Consider the following 12451-nt stretch of genomic DNA (forward strand, 5'->3'; position numbering starts at 1 on the left):
AACCTGGAAATTGTACCACAGAATGACTTAATTTCTGACCACTCCCTACTAATTTATGAAGTGTCCCTGTCCAATAATATACAGCAACCACATCGTTTTAAATGTAAGCGCACTATTACATCTGCAACTGCAGCAGCGTTCATAAACTGCCTACCAGAATTACCAAATATACCAGCATCAGAACCTAAAGAACTAGATCAGGCAACTAAAAACCTAGAAACCGTACTGCGCACAACCTTAGATAACGTAGCCCCACTCAAAACTAAACTGATTAGGGAGAAAAAACTTGCTCCATGGTACAATGACCACACATGCGCACTTAAACAAGCAGCACGGAAATTAGAACGCAAGTGGCGTCACACTACACTGGAGGTGAATAAGATTGCTTGGAAAGATGCTCTAACTGAGTATAAACATGCACTTATAAAAGCTAAATCTTCTTATTATTCGTCCCTAATAGAGAAAAATAAAAACAATCCCAGATTCCTTTTCGAGACAGTGTCCAAATTAACTAAAAACGTCAATGAAACTGAATCTAATATACCGCCTGACTGTACCAGCCATGATTTTTTTAAATTCTTTAATGACAAGATAGAAAAAATACGACTTCAGAGTCAAAGTGTGTCACTTGCCAATGTTAAGTATGAACTCACTCCGAGCAGCATTGGTGATAATAGTAACGAGTTAATCCAACTAAATTCCTTTAATCCAATCTCCCAAAATGAACTAACTATGTTGATTAAATAATCGAAGTCATCATCGTGTATACTCGATCCTGTTCCAACTCGTTTACTTAAAGATTTACTCCCAGCTATTGTAGAGCCCCTGCTTACATTAATCAATGCATCCCTTAGCCTTGGGTACGTACCTAAATTGTTTAAAAGTGCTGTTATTAAACCCCTGATTAAAAAACCTAATCTTGATCCACATGTACTAGCTAATTATAGGCCAATTTCAAACCTTCCTTTTGTCTCTAAAATATTAGAAAAAGTAGTTTCCAAACAGTTATGCTCTTATTTGAATGAAAATTGTATTCATGAAAAATTTCAATCAGGATTTAGACCCAATCATAGTACCGAAACCGCATTAATTAGAGTAGTTAACGAGTTGTTAATGTCTTCTGATAATGGATGTGTCTCTTTTCTTGTTCTATTAGATCTTAGCGCAGCGTTTGATACGGTCGATCATAACATTTTACTGGAGAGGCTAGAAAATACAGTAGGTGTTAAAGGACTCGCTCTCTCTTGGTTTCAATCATATCTGACTGACCGCTCGCAATTTGTTTATGTAAATAATAAATGCTCGGAAACTACAAAAGTAAAGTGTGGTGTTCCACAGGGGTCGGTACTTGGACCGCTATTATTTACACTCTATATGCTTCCACTAGGTGAAATTATTCATAAACATGGCATAAACTTTCACTGCTATGCAGATGACAAACAGCTGTATATATCAGCCAAACCAAATGATACTGACACGATCAGTAAGATAGAAGATTGTGTAAACGACATAAAAAACTGGATGTCGTGTAATTTTCTTTTACTTAATTCAGATAAAACTGAGGTTTTACTTGTTGGCTCTAAAGCTGCAAGAGACAAGTTGTCTAACCTGGTGCTAAACCTAAACACTTTCTCTGTTACTCCCAGCCCAGATGTAAAAAACTTGGGTGTCACAATAGATTCAGATCTCTCCTTTGATACACACATTAATAATATTACTAGAGTTGCGTAATATCTCTAAAATAAGAAATATACTATCTGTTAATGACGCTGAAAAACTGATCCATGCGTTTATAACTTCTCGGTTAGATTATTGTAATGCTCTTCTAACTGGATGCTCTGGTAGATCCATAAACAAACTCCAGTTAGTTCAAAATGCAGCAGCTCGAGTGCTAACTAGAACTAAAAAATGTGATCATATCAGTCCTGTTCTATCATCTCTACACTGGCTGCCAGTTAAATTCCGCATTGATTACAAAATACTTTTACTAACCTATAAAGCGCTACATGGTCTGGCTCCACAGTATCTGAGTGAACTTATTAATCACTACAGCCCAGCGCGTCCACTTCGCTCACAAGATGCAGGGTTACTTATAGTTCCTAAAATTAAAAAGATCACGGCTGGTGGAAGAGCATTTTCTTACAAAGCTCCACAACTCTGGAATAATCTTCCTGCCTCTGTTCGGGATTCGGACACGTCTCAATGCTTAAGTCTAGACTGAAAACATATTTATTTTCTCTGGCTTTTGATTAGTATAGACAAAGGCGCAGAGCTTGGGGGTTCTTGGTCATAGAAACTTGTGGTGATCAGGGATGTTGGGTTGCTGTCGTTCTGCCTCTCTTGTCCGATCACTCCGGTTTGGGTAGGAGAGGTGGGCGCTGATGTCCTGTGAAAGCCTTCATGACCTTGTTACCTGCTCGCTCTCCCTTTTAGTTATGCTGTAATAATTAGGGCTGCCGGAGTCTAAAACTCTCTGTAAAACTGTTTTACTCAACTCGCATTGTACATTATTAACTACATTCTCTGTTGTTTTACTCCAAAGGGCATTCTGATGGAAACCTGTTTACCCGCCGAGGTTAAGGATTAAAGTCGAGACTGCCGTGACAACTATGCTGCTCGTGCCGGATGTGACTGGTCTGGAGTAATTGCACCAAGAATGACAAGAAATCACTACAGACATTATTGAAGACTACACCGAAGAACAACTCTATTATTATTTATCTATTTATTACCAGTTATAACTTTTAGATCATTTAATTCTGTATTCGTATGCTCTGTGTAAATCGTGTATTTATTTAAAGTATCCTCCTGGCCACCCAAGAAGGATGGGCCCTGCTGAGTCTGGTTCCTCTCAAGGTTTCTTCCTGTAATTTTCAGGGAGTTTTTCCTTGCCACAGTCGCCCTCGGCTTGCTCAACAGGGGTTTTTTGTATCTGTTGGTCCTGGATTTTGTAAAGTTGCTTTGAGACAATGTCTATTGTAAAAAGCGCTATATAAATAAAGTTGACTTGACTTGACTAGTTATAACTGGACGTTGTGTGATACCTTGTGTAAGAGAATTTTTCCCCACACTTTGCTTGTCCAAGCTCCTCGTGCAATGTAAATAGAAGTCGTACACCGATCAGCCATAACATTAAATTTATATATATTTATATACAGTGTATCACAAAAGTGAGTACACCCCTCACATTTCTGCAGATATTGAAGTATATCTTTTCATGGGACAACACTGACTAAATGACACTTTGACACAATGAAAAGTAGTCTGTGTGCAGCTTATATAACAGTGTAAATTTATTCTTCCCTCAAAATAACTCAATATACAGCCATTAATGTCTAAACCACCGGCAACAAAAGTGAGTACACCCCTTAGTGAAAGTTCCTGAAGTGTCAATATTTTGTGTGGCCACCATTATTTCCCAGAACTGCCTTAACTCTCCTGGGCATGAAGTTTACCAGAGCTTCACAGGTTGCCACTGGAATGCTTTTCCACTCCTCCATGATGACATCACGGAGCTGGCGGATATTCGAGACTTTGCGCTCCTCCACCTTCCGCTTGAGGATGCCCCAAAGATGTTCTATTGGGTTTAGGTCTGGAGACATGCTTGGCCAGTCCATCACCTTTACCCTCAGCCTCTTCAATAAAGCAGTGGTCGTCTTAGAGGTGTGTTTGGGGTCATTATCATGCTGGAACACTGCCCTGCGACCCAGTTTCCGGAGTGAGGGGATCATGCTCTGCTTCAGTATTTCACAGTACATATTGGAGTTCATGTGTCCGTCAATGAAATGTAACTCCCCAACACCTGCTGCACTCATGCAGCCCCAGACCATGGCATTCCCACCACCATGCTTGACTGTAGGCATGACACACTTATCTTTGTACTCCTCACCTGATTGCCGCCACACATGCTTGAGACCATCTGAACCAAACAAATTAATCTTGGTCTCATCAGACCATAGGACATGGTTCCAGTAATCCATGTCCTTTGTTGACATGTCTTCAGCAAACTGTTTGCGGGCTTTCTTGTGTAGAGACTTCAGAAGAGGCTTCCTTCTGGGGTGACAGCCATGCAGACCAATTTGATGTAGTGTGCGGCGTATGGTCTGAGCACTGACAGGCTGACCCCCCACCTTTTCAATCTCTGCAGCAATGCTGACAGCACTCCTGCGCCTATCTTTCAAAGACAGCAGTTGGATGTGACGCTGAGCACGTGCACTCAGCTTCTTTGGACGACCAACGCGAGGTCTGTTCTGAGTGGACCCTGCTCTTTTAAAACGCTGGATGATCTTGGCCACTGTGCTGCAGCTCAGTTTCAGGGTGTTGGCAATCTTCTTGTAGCCTTGGCCATCTTCATGTAGCGCAACAATTCGTCTTTTAAGATCCTCAGAGAGTTCTTTGCCATGAGGTGCCATGTTGGAACTTTCAGTGACCAGTATGAGAGAGTGTGAGAGCTGTACTACTAAATTGAACACACCTGCTCCCTATGCACACCTGAGACCTAGTAACACTAACAAATCACTTGACATTTTGGAGGGAAAATGACAAGCAGTGCTCAATTTGGACATTTAGGCGTGTAGTCTCTTAGGGGTGTACTCACTTTTGTTGCCGGTGGTTTAGACATTAATGGCTGTATATTGAGTTATTTTGAGGGAAGAATAAATTTACACTGTTATATAAGCTGCACACAGACTACTTTTCATTGTGTCAAAGTGTCATTTTGTCAGTGTTGTCCCATGAAAAGATATACTTAAATATCTGCAGAAATGTGAGGGGTGTACTCACTTTTGTGATACACTGTATATATATATATATATATATTTCTTTTTTTTGTCCACGATGTGCAAGACAAGCATTGTCTACGACCGACAAACCTTAACATCGAAGAAGGACTTAACACCCAGCCTGCAGATTCCCGAACTCGCGCTGCCCATTGTTCGCTCCAGAGGCTTTGAGCCATCCGCGGTCTCGATTCGTACCGGAAGACGCAGACGACGGGCATGCGTACATAAACAAAAGCGGGGTAAGCGAGTGGGTGTCCGGGCTAGGCTAACGAAGCTAACTAGGATACCGCTGCCTAGTTTACTCGTAGCGAATGTCCGTTCTCTTAAAAACAAACTGGATGAACTGAAACTCAGGCTCATAACAGATCGCCAAACCAGGAACTGTTGTGTTTTTATTTTTACGGAAACCTGGCTTCACAGCAGACTACCAGACTCAGCTATCATGCTACAGGGGCTAACAGCACATCGCGCAGACCGTACGGCTGCATCGCTAAAAACAAAGGGCGGAGGATTATGTGTGTTCGTGAACGACCGATGGTGTAACAATTTAGCTGTTGTGGATCACTACTGTTCTCCTGACCTGGAGTTTATGGTGGTAAGATGCAGACCCTATTACCTCCCCCGGGAATTTACTGTACTCATCGTGGTGGCTGTTTACATACCCCCACAAAGCGACGATAAGCTAGCGCTAACTACGTTAGCTAATGCTATCAACAAGCATCAGTTTTGCCACCCGGAGGCTGCACTCATCATCGCAGGGGACTTCAATAAGACTGATCTCAGAACAGTGCTTTCTAAGTTCCATTAGCACGTCCTCTGTCCGACACGAGGGAAAAACACGCTGGATCACGTCTACACAAATGTCATGGATGCCTACAGCTCCATCCCGCTGCCTCCATTTGGAAAGAGCGATCACATCTCGCTACTGATGAAGCCCACATACCAACAGCTACTGAAACGGGTTAAAACTACAATGAGAACTGTGCGTGTGTGGCCCGAAGGGGCAGAATCAGTATTGCAGGACTGCTTTGAGTGCACAGACTGGGATATGTTTAAAACTGCAGCCACCAGTGACTGTCTGACTGATGTGAATAAATATGCATCATCTGTCACTGGCTTCATCCAGAAATGTGTAGATGATGTGACTTAAACAAAGCAAATCCGCACATTTCCAAACCAAAAACCATGGATGAACAGCGAAGTCCGCAGTCTACTGAAAGAACGGGATGCAGCTTTTAAATCTGGCAAACCCGAAGAACTCAAGACTGCTAGACGTAACCTGAGGGTCGGCATCAAGGCTGCTAAACACAAGTACAGCACACAAATTGCAGCCCACTTGAACACCAATTCAGACCCCCGACGCATGTGGCAAGGGATACAAGTAATCACCGACTACAAGAGCAAAGTCAGTAACTTGGAGACTACAGACGCCTCACTCCCTGTTGAACTGAACACTTTCTATGCCCGCTTTGAGACCACTGCTCAGGCTCAACAAACCACGTCTGCCGTGCCTCTTTCCACAGAAGAGCCAGCACTCATTCTAGCTACAGATGAGGTGAGAAGAGAACTGATGAGGGTGCCAACCCAGAAAGCAACAGGTCCACATGGCATTCCAGGACGGGTCCTGAAGGCATGTGCCAACCAGCTGGCTGCCACCTTTACAGACATCTTCAACCTTTCCCTGGCACAGTCTACTGTTCCTGCCTGTTTCAAGACCACCACCATCATACCAGTCCCAAAGAAGTCCAGCATCACATGTATGAATGACTACCGCCCCATCGCTCTCACACCCATAGTGATGAACTGCTTCGAGAGACTGATCTTGGGTCATATAAAGAGTAGTCTTCCTAGCACCCTGGACACTCATCAGTTTGCCTACCGCGCCAACAGATCTACTGATGACGCAGTTTCTCTGGCAATGCACACCGCACTCAGTCACCTGGATGGAGTTAACACATACAGTGGTGTTCAAAAAAATAGCAGTCCAACATCATTAACTTGATAAATCACTGTTTTCAGTGGAAGTGAAATTTCTACATAGCAAAAAATTTACTTGAAAGTGTAGTAGAGTAATGAAAACAAAACAAACCCAACAATTAGGAAATGAGTGCCGTTCATTCTGAGTAATCGAAGCATTGATTGAAAGGGGCTTGTTCAAAGTAATAGCAGTGAGGAGTTCAATTGGTGAAGTCATTCATTCTGCAGAAGAACGGGTGTCAATTTTGGTCCTTATTTAAGGTAGGAGGGTGGCAAATGTTGCACAGCTTGGTCATAGCACATTTCCATCTGAAATACTGGGTAAAATGGGTTGTTCCAGACATTGTTCTGATGAACAGCGTACTTTGATTAAAAAGTTGATTGTAGAGGGAAAAAACATACAGCAGCAAAAGTGCAGCAAATTATTGGCTGCTCAGCTAAAATGATCTCAAATGCCTTGAAGTAAAAAACCAAAACCTGAAAGATACGGAAGGAAGCGTGGAACTACTGTTCGAATGGATCGAAGAATAGCCAAAATGGCAAATACTCAGCCAATGATCACCTCCAGAAAGATCAAGGAACATCTGAAGTTACCAGTGAGTACAGAAGATGATTAAGTGAAGCCAATTTACCAGCAAGAACTCCTTGCAAAGTCCCGTTGTTAAGAAAAAGACGTGTCCTGAATGGGTTCAAATTTGCCAAGGAACACATTAACTGGTCCAAAGAGAAATGGCTCAACATTTTGTGGACTGGTGAAAGCAAAATTGTTCTTTTTGGGTCTAGTAGCCGTAGACAGTTTGTCAGACGTCCCCCGAGCACTGAATTCAAGCCAAAGTACACTGTGAACACAATAAAGCATGGTGGTACAAAATGATGATATGAGGATGTTTTTCATACCATGGTGTTACGTCTATTTATCATATATGAGGGATCATGGATCAGTTTAAATATATCAGAATACTTGAGGAGATCATGTTGCCCTATGTCGAAGAAGAAATGCCCTTAAAATGGGTGTTTCAACATGACAATGACCCAAAACATCTTGGTTACAGACAAACAAGATTTGGGTAATAGAGTGGCCAGCACAATCCCCTGACTTCAATCCCATAGAGAACTTGTGGGCTGATATCTGAAACACGTTTTTTTGAGGCAAAACCCAAAATTGCAGAAGAACTGTGGAATGTCGTCTAATCATCCTGGACTGGAATACCTGTTCAGAGGTGCCAGAAGTTGGTCAACTCCATGCAACACAGATCTCGGAAACAATCGTTATGCCACTAAATATTAGTTCAGTAATTTAAAGTAAATTGAAACATTGAACATTTTAAGTTTATACATACATTTGTTGGGTTTTTAAAGAAAATTGCTGGCACTGCTATTTTTTTGAACAGCCTAATATTCATTTTTCTTAATTTTCTGTAAAGGATGAACACAAACTGCCTAAATTTTGTTAATGTTTTGATTTAGAATTGAAAGTGTAGTATTTTCAGTGCATTTGCATTTATGGAAATAAAAGTTATTATAATGATTTTGTGCTTTATTCGCTTTTTAAAAATCACTGCTATTTTTTTGAACACCACTGTTTGTCAGGATGTTGTTTATTGACTTCAGTTCTGCCTTTAACACCATCACCCCATCAAGAACGGTCTCCAAACTGAGCACACTTGGGATTAGTCACACAATATGCAGCTGGATTATGGACTTCCTTACCTCCAGACCACAATCTGTTAGGATGGGCGACCACACCTCCCCTGTCCTCACACTCAGCACAGGATGCCCACAAGGTTGCGTCCTCTCACCTATGCTGTACACACTGTACACATACGACTGCATCACAAATCACAGCTCCAACACCATCATCAAGTTTGCCGACGACATCACAATAATCGGCAGAATCACCAACGATGATGAGAGGCTGTACAGGGAGGAAGTGAGGATGCTCACAGAGTGGAGCACTGCTAACAACCTCTCCCTCAATGTTAGCTAGACCAAGGAGATGGTCATCGACTTCAGACGGGGGAGTAGAGTGCACACACCACTGAGCATCGAGGGGACAACGGTGGAAAGAGTGAGCAACTGCAAGTTCCTCGGCGTCCACCTAGCTGAGGATCTCACCTGGTCACTCAACACATCACACGTCATCAAAAAGGCACGACAACGTCTCCACTTTCTTCGAAGGCTGAGGAGAGTCAACCTGCTACAGCAGCTTCTCTGTAACTTCTACAGATCCACTGTGGAGAGTATCATGACTGTCACTGAAAGCAAACTGTCACGAGGGGGCTAAGGACGAGACAAAGGGGCGGACACACACGCAGAGATGTAACAAAGAAACAAAGGATTTATCAACAAAAACTAGGCAAACATGGCAAAACAAAGAGCTAGCGTAACATGAGCTAGAAACATGGCCAGTAACAAGAGCTAGAAACATGGCTAGTAACAAGAGCCAGAGCTCCCCACCTGCACTCTAATTAGTCCAGGGGAACCAATCATTGAAGGGGGTGTGGCAGGAGACAGCGTGTGCTCACGGAGAGGGGGGCGTGGCACACAGGAGCTCATTGTCACACAAACAAACTACAAAGCAACAATGACCTGGTCATCCATTCCTCACTCTTGTTCTGAGACCCACAGTCGTTTTGAAAGCTGCTATTCCTAAGCTTCATTCATCCTTGAAACTGACCTCCACTTTTGCATATGTATAATATATACAGTATAATCCCTGTACCCTCAGTAAACTCAGATCATGTTTGAACTTCATTTTCTCTCAGTGTCATTGTTGAGCTTGTTGATCATTTACATTTTTGGCATTAAGCAGTTGCTTTTATGCAAAGCGACTTACAGTACTGTGATGGTAAACACCATTTAGGTGTCATTATGACCACCTTCCTAATATAGTGTTGGTTCCCCTTTTGCAGCTCCATGCACAACAAACTGTGATGCACTGTGTATTCTGACTCCTTTCTATCAGAACCAGCATTAACTTCTTCAGCAGTTTGAGCTACAGTAGCTCGTCTGTTGGATCGGACCACATGGGCCAGCCGTCGCTTCCCACGTGCATCAATGAGCCTTGGCCGCCCGTGACCCTGTTGCTAGTTTACCACTGTTCCTTCCTTGGACCACTTTTGATAGATACTGACCACTGCAGACCGGGAGTTTTGGAGATGCTCTGACCCAGTTGTCTAGCCATCACAATTTGGTCCTTGCTCAAATCCTCATGCTTGATCATTTTTCCTGCTTCTAACATCAACTTTGAGGATAAAATGTTCACTTGCTGCCTAATATATCCCCCCCACTAACAGGTGCAGTGATGAAGAGATAATCAGTGTTATTCACTTCAACTGTCAGTGCTCATAATGTTATGCCTGGTCGGTGTATATTGTCTAAATAATTGAGAGTTAAGGGCCTTGCTCAAGGGCCCAACACTGGCAGTGGTGGGTTTTGAACCAGTGACCTTAAAAGGTCATTCTCCAGCTAAAGTGAATTAACTATTGATGAGGTGCGGAGACTGCGCTTTTGCTTTAATCAGGCACAATACTTGGCCAAAAAAGCTTAAAAGTAGCTGTTTTCTTAATATCCAACCCTTTATTAGGTATACCTATCCAGTTTGTACATTCCTTTGATTGTTTTATGCTACACCTACCAATCACCTATTTATCAATCAAGAAGAACCCCCATAGTATCCCCAACTGACCACTCATTATTAGGGTGGCACTACCATGTCATTACCATTGCAGTGCTGAGAATGGTCCACTGCCCAAACATCATCTGGTCTAAACCTCTTTCCATTGATAAATCCCTTTGGGGATTGGCTCAACCATAAACTCTGTTATGCGCTGAGAAAACATACATCAATGTCCAGTTTTCTGAGCCTGAGCTGATTTCAGATGGACCAAAAGACTCTGCTGTGGTCAGATGAGTCCACAATTCAGGTTGTCTGGTTCTCCATGCCAAACGACCCTCCAGACTGTTATCAGTAAAAGGTGCTCATGCTATGGGGGTGCATCAGCACCCACTAATGTATTCATGCCTAGAAAATTTTGCCTAAACAACCAACTGATTAATTAATTATTTGTTTTTATTTTTGACCAATCCTGGTTCATTAGGTTCACTCACATCTAAAAAAAAAAATCACAGCAGCTGATTTGCATAAATTGCTTAGTTCACCAAGGTCACCAGTTTACATACTTTTGTGACATATCATTATGACAGACTAGGGACTGATTTATGCACCTGCGGTTTGTCTATGGCTGAATGATCGAAGCAGATACGTCTAGAGCTCTTCTCATAATTTGATCCTCTTTCTCCTAAAATACTACAAAATTTAATGTCATCTGATAGCATGACTTCTTTATTCTCTGATGGGGATTATTTGACTACTGCTGGTGAACAAAATTCATCTAAATGAGCAAAGAACGGAGGAGTCACGTGACGCCGTACATGGACTCGGCAGCAGTCAGCTAGAGCTCCCCATACGACATCCCCATTTCATCCCTTTTTTGTGAGTTCGGTCCTGTTTTATTTTTACTGACGGATGATAATACTGTTTCCCATGTCCGCGAGTAGAAAAAAGTTGGATCTTACCCCAAATGTGTCTCCTGTAAAGAAAAAGGTGAAGTCGGATTCTCAGCTGCCTCAGACCAACATGGCGGATCCCCTCGCTCGTTTAGAGCAAACGATATTAGCTGAACTTTCGATAATGAGAGGGGAATTCACAACACACATGTCCACGATCTAGAGCATGTGTTCGAAGCTTGATTACATTACAGGTGAGCAAAGAGAGCAGAAGAAACTTCTCTCAAAGCATTCGACTTGTTTGGAGGCCCTAGAACAGAAAGTGGTCGACATGCAAGACCGGAGCAGGCGTAACAACTTGCGCATTGTTGGTATCCCGGAGGGTGCTGAGAAAGATGACCCGATCGGCTTCATCAAAAGGCAGCTCCCGATTTGGCTAACTGCGCTAGTTAACCAAGAACTGGAAGTGGAGCGAGCTCATCGCGTTCATTCCAGAGCATCAACGAATTACGGCAGACCTTGCGCTTTCATTTTCAAGTTGCTACGCTACAATGACCGGGATCTCATCCTCAAAGAGTGCCGACGCTCCAGCCAGCTCGAATCTGAGTTTCTTTCCCGATTTCTCTCCAACAACGGCCAAGAAACGTAGTGCTTTCAGCGCGGTGAGGAAAGCAATGAGAGAAGCAGGTGTCCAATCTTTTCTCCTATATCCAGCGGTCCTCAAAGTGATTCAAAACGGGGAAATTTGTGTTTGTTTTTTATGGCTTACAATGTGTTGAGCTGGAACATTAATGGTCTGAATGATCCTGTTAAACGTACTGGTTTTTTAGATTTTCTGCACAGAAAAGGTATCGACATTGCCTTGATTCAGGAATTGCATTTAAGGAAAGAAGTTGTCCATAAATGTAGCAATAAGTTTTATAGGGTCGCTGCTTATGCAGCAGCAGCTGATGCAACTAAAGGAGTACTTATATTGGTAAAAAGGGCCAGGGTGGAGATGAAGAAGGAAGAATAGCACATATTACCACAACAATATGAAATAAGAAATTAGCTTTTATTTCAGTCTATGCCCCTACTCCAAGAGACTCGAGTTTTTTCCCTTCTTTATCAACATACCTAATCAATCTATCAGATTTTGAATTAATAGTGGGAGCGGATATGAATGCTGTCCTAAACCACAAACT

This window comes from Trichomycterus rosablanca, unplaced genomic scaffold (assembly GCF_030014385.1).
Source record: "Trichomycterus rosablanca isolate fTriRos1 unplaced genomic scaffold, fTriRos1.hap1 scaffold_235, whole genome shotgun sequence".
Taxonomy (NCBI): Eukaryota; Metazoa; Chordata; class Actinopteri; order Siluriformes; family Trichomycteridae; genus Trichomycterus; species Trichomycterus rosablanca.